Below are 5,649 nucleotides of genomic sequence, written 5' to 3'. Positions count from 1 at the left end.
GACCCGGGGCGCTAGGGGCGCTGCTGGTCATTCAGGGCGGGAAAGCGGCCAGGGCCCTGTGAGCCCCCGGTGACATGCGAAGGCCCCCTGCGCCAAAACGCTTGGGCCCACGGTCCCGCATGCCAGCGTGCTCACCTCATCCCACCCCCCCTCTTGCCGCACAGACAGCGGATCGGGCCTGCCAGCCTCCTGGGAACTGACCCTAACTCTAGGTCTGCTCACGAGGGGCCCCTCCCAAGGGGCCTGGCGATGCCACGCCGGGGATTGGGGACCCTCGAGCCCCAGCGCATTACTTACCCTGCCGCCCTGCCGCCACCCGGGCTGCTAGGGATGCTACCAGTTATTTAGGGCGGGAGAACGGGCAGGGCCCTCCAAGCCCCCAGTGACCTTCAAAGGCCCCCCGCGCCAAAACACTTGGGCCTACGCTCCTGCTCGCCAGCACCCTCTCCTCAGCCCGCCCCTCCGCTCACTGCACAGCTGGCAGATCGGGACTGCCGGCCTCCTGGGGCTAACCCTAACCCGAGGTCGGATCCCGAGGGGCCCATCCCAAGGGGCCTGGCACCGCCACGTGGGTGATTGGGGACCCCCAAGCACCAGGGCTGAACTCACCCTGCTGCCCCGCTGCGACCCGGCTCGCTAGGGGCACCGTCCTCATTCGGGGCTGGGGAACGGACAGGGCCCTCTGAGCCCCCGGCGACCTTCGAAGAACTCCTGCGCTAAAATGCTTGGGCCCACTTTTCCTCTCCCCAGCGCCCTCACCTCGGCCCGCACCTCCACTCGCCGCACAGTGTGCGGATTGGGCCTGACGGTCTTTTTGGGGCTAACCTTAACCCTAGGTCGTCACCCCAGGGGCCCCTCCCAAGGGTCCTGGTGCCACTACGCCGGGGATGTGGTACCCCAAGCCCCAGAGCTGGACTCACCCTCCACAGTGCAGCCACCCGGGCCGCTAGGGGCACCACCGGTCATTCAGGGTGGGAGAACGGACAGGGCCGTGGAGAAACCGGCGACATTTGAAGCCTCCCACCCCAAAATGCTGGGGCCCACCATCACGCTCCCCAGCACCTCCACCTTGGCCCGCCCACCTCTAGCCGCCTAGCCAGAGGATCACGCCTGCTGGCCTCATGGGGGCTAAATCTAACCCTAGGTCGGCCCACAAGGAGCCCTTCCCAAGGGGCCTGGCACTGCAACGCCGGGGATTGGGGATCACCGAGCCGCAGCGTGGGACTCACCCTGCTGCCCAACCGTGAATGGAGCCTCTAGGGGCATCACCGGTAACTCAGGGCGGGAGAACGGGCAGGGCCCTCCGAGCCTCTAGCGACGTTCAAAGGCCCCTACTCCAAAACGCTGGATACCATACTCCCGCTCGCCGGGACCCTCACCTAGGCCCACTCCTCTGCTTGCCGCACAGACGGTGCATCGGGCCTGCTGGCCTACTGAGGTCTAACCCTAACCCCTAACCTTAAACCCTAAACCTTAACCCCTAACCCTAACCCTAACCATAACCCCTAACCCTTGCCCTAACCCTAACCCTACCCTAAATCTAACCCTAAACCCTAATCCTTAAACCCTAAACCCTAACATTAACACTAAACCATAAACCTTAACCCTAATCCCGAAGCCCTAAACAATAAACCCTAACCTTAACCACTAACCCCAAACCCCAAACCCTAACCCTCCCCTTAACGCTACCCCTTCAGCTAACCCTACCCCTAACCTGTAAACTAACCCTAAACCTAAACCTAACCCGTACCCTAACCTGAACCCTAACCTTAACCCTAAACCCTAAACCCTGACCCTAACCCATACCTTAACTCATACCATAACCCGTACCCTAACCCAACCCGTAACCTAACCCTAACCCGTACCCTAACTATAACCCTAAACCCTAAACCGTAACCCGTACCCTAACCCTAACCAGTATCCTTCCCTTAACGTTAACCCATACCCTAACCCGTACACTAACCCATACCATAACCCGTACCCTATCCCAAACCCGGACCCTAACCCATACCCTAACCCATACCTAACCCTAACCTGTACCCTAACCCGTACCCTAACCCATACCCTAACCCTAAACCATACCCTATACCTATCCCTAACCCGTTCCCTAACCCGTACCCTAACCCCAACCCTAAACCGTAACCCAACCTGTACCATAACCCTAAACTGTACCCTAACCCTAACCCATACCCTAACCCTAACCCGTACCCTAAACCGTACCCAAATCCGTACGCCAACACTTACCCTAAGCCGTACCCTAACACGTACCCTAAACCGTACCCTAATGCGTACCCTAACCCGTACCCTAACCCTAATCCATACCCTAAACGTAACCCATACTCCAACCCTAAACCCACCCTAACCCCAAACCCTAAACCCTAACCCGTACCCTAAACCCTTATCTGTACCCTAACGCATAACCTCTAACCTGTAACCCCTAAACCCAACCCTAACCCGTACCCTCTCCTTCCCCTAACTCTAACCCCTACCCTCACCCATACCCTAACCGTAACCCATACCCTAACCTTAACCCATACCCTAATCCGTACCCTAACCCCCGGGGTTGGGTACACCTGAGCCCCACCACGGGACTCAGCCTGCCACCCCTCAGGAAACCATGCCCCTTGCGGCGCCACAGAGCATCCCATGCAGGAGAATTGGTAGGGCCCCCCTGAGCCCCCAGCGATCCTCGGCGGTCCCCTATACCCCAACCCTGAGGCCCACGCTCATCCTGCCCCACACCTTCCATTCAGCTTGCCACCGAGCTCATCGCAGAGCCGGCAGATCAGGCCTGCCGGGTTCCTGGGGCTTAGACCTGACCCTAGGTCGGCTGGGTACGGCCCCTCCCCTGGGGCCCGGGGCCGCAGCCCCAGGGACTGGGGACACCTGAGCCCCACTGCAGGACAAAGCCTGCCAGCCCGCAGGAAACCGTGCCCCTTGGGAGGCTGTAGAGCATTCAGGGCGGGAGAACCAGGAGGGCCCCCAGAGACCCCGGGGAACTTCAGTGATCCCTAAACCCAACCTTGAAGCCCATGCTCACCCAACCCTGCACCCTCACCTCAGCCCGCGGCGGAGCTTGCCACATAGTGGGCAGATCTGGCCTGCGAGGTTCCTGGGCCCCAACCCTAACCCTAGTTCATCTGTGGAGGGGCCCCTCCCCAGGAGTCTGGAGCCACAGCCACGGGGATTCAGGACACCTGAGCCCCACAGCAGGACTCAGTCTGCCACCACACAGGAAACCGTGTGCCTTGGGAGGCCATAGAGCATTCAGGGCGGGAGAACCAGGAGGGCACTCCTGAGCCACCAGCGACCTTCGGCGGCCTCCCACACCCCAACCCTGAGGCCCATGCTCACCCTCCCCACACCGTCACCTCAGCCCGTGTAGCTCGACATACAGCCAGCAGATCGGGCCTGCGGGGCTCCTGGGGCCTAAACCTAGCCCTAGGTCGGCCGCGGGTGTGGGGGTCTCCCCAGGAGCCTTACACCACAGCCCCAGGGAATTGGGATACCTATACCCCACCGGGGGCTCAGCTTGCCACCCAATAGGAAACATTGCCCCTTGGGACTCTATGGAGCCTACAGGGCACAAGAACTTGGGGAGGCCCTCGGAGCCCGTCCCCACCTTTGGCAGCCCCCCGTGCCCCAACCCTGAGGCCCATGCTCACCCACCCCCATGGCCTCCTCTCAGCCCTCCACAAAGCTCACCGCACAGCCTGCAGATTGTCCCTGCCGGGCTCCTGGACCCTAACCCTTACCCTAGGTTGGGCAGAGAGGGGCCCCTCCCCAGGGTCCTGGCACCACACTCCGGGGGATTGGGGACACCCAAGCCCCACCGTAGGACTCAGCCTGCAGCCCACAGTAAACTGTACCATTTTGGTGCACAAAGAGCAGTCAGGGCAAGAGAATTGGGGCACACCCTGAGAGCCCTTTCTGGTGAACCCCGACCTTTGTGGGCCCTTCCGGATGAAACCCAAGGCTCACACTCACCCGCCCTTGTGCCCTCATCTCACTCGGCATGAGAGTTCTCTGAGCACTGGGCAGTTCAGACCTGCTGTCCTTGAGGCCTAACCTAACCCTGGGTCTTCTGCTGAGGGTCCCTCCCCGTTTGCCTGCCTCCAAGGCACCAGGCATTGGGCTCACCTCTGCACGACTAGAGGACTCAGCCTGCCCCACAGCAGGAAACTGTCATTTGGGGCTGCAGCAAGGATTCATAGTAAAATCAGAGGGTCCCCCTTCAGCCCATCCCAGGCAACCCCCACTTTCAGAGATGTCCCTGGATCCAATTAGTAGCTTCACACTGAACTTGGAACTTGCTCTCCACGGAGATCTTTTGAAATTCTCCACACTTCCAACTGATGGCATTATCCAGGTTCAGTGCCTTACCCAGCTTTAGGTCTTGAGATGGATTAAAATGTGAAGTCACTTCACTGATGACGAAGTACTGGTGACCAAAAGATACATGCATAAATGCTTCATATCACCTCGCTTAAGGGAAATGCAAATCTAAACCCCTATACATGCCATATCACACGAGGCCAAATATCTAAAAAAAAGGAGACATGAAACTATACATGTTGGAGAGGATGTGGAGAAACGGGAACCCTCTTACACCCCTGTACGAATGCAGTTCAGTGAAGCCACTCTTGAAAATGGTACGGAGTTTCCTCAAGAAGTTATAAATAAAGCTACCCTATATCCCAGCAATTGCACTAGTGGGTATTTACCCCAAAGAGACAGGTAGTGAAGACGGGACACATGCACCACAGAGTTCATAGCAGCAATATCCATAATAGACAAGCTGTGGAAGGAGTGCAGATGACCATGGATAGATGAATGGATAAAGAAGATGTGGATCATATATATAATGGAATATTACTCAGCCATCAGAAAGGATGAATACTTACCATCACACCGACCTGAGTGGAGCTGGAGGGTATTATGCTGAGTGGAATAAGCCAATGAAAGAAAGACAATGATCATATGCTTTCACTCCTATGTGGAATATCAGAAACAAGGAAGAAGACCATAGGGGAAGGAAGGGAAAATAGAATGGGAAGTCATCAGAGAGGGAGAAAACCCATGATGGACTCTTTACTATCATAAGAAACTGATGATTGTTGGAGGAGAAGTTGGGGGGGGTAACTGGGTGAGTAGCATTAAGGAGGTCACACGATACAATGAGCACTGGGTGTTACACACGACTGAAAATTTATTGAAGACTACATCTGAAACTAATGGTGTACTGTAAGTTGGCTAATTGAATTTAAATTAAAGAACAAAAGACCTCGAATAAACAATCCTAAACATTTATATGGAACCACTAAAGATTCCAAACAGCCAGTGCAATGTGGAAAAGAAAAACAAAGCTGGAGGACTCACAATTTCAGATTTCAGGTTATACTACAAAGCTGCAGTCATCCTAACAAGAGAGTACAGCACAAAAATAGACACAGCGACCAAAGGAACAGGATACAAGTTCAGACAGAAACCCACAATTATATGGTCCATGAATCTTCCACAAAGCAAGCAACGATATCAAAAGGGAAAAGGACAGTCTCTACAACAAATGGTGTTGGGAAAACTACACAGCTACGCACAAAAGAATGAAATTAGACTGCTTTCTTACACAATAAAGACAAACACAAAACA

This window comes from Ursus americanus, unplaced genomic scaffold, assembly GCF_024610735.1.
Source record: "Ursus americanus isolate L20-20 unplaced genomic scaffold, mUrsAme1.1.p SCAF_51, whole genome shotgun sequence".
NCBI lineage: Eukaryota > Metazoa > Chordata > Mammalia > Carnivora > Ursidae > Ursus > Ursus americanus.
The sequence above is the reverse complement of the archived record's forward strand: the minus strand, read 5'-3'. Positions refer to the sequence as shown.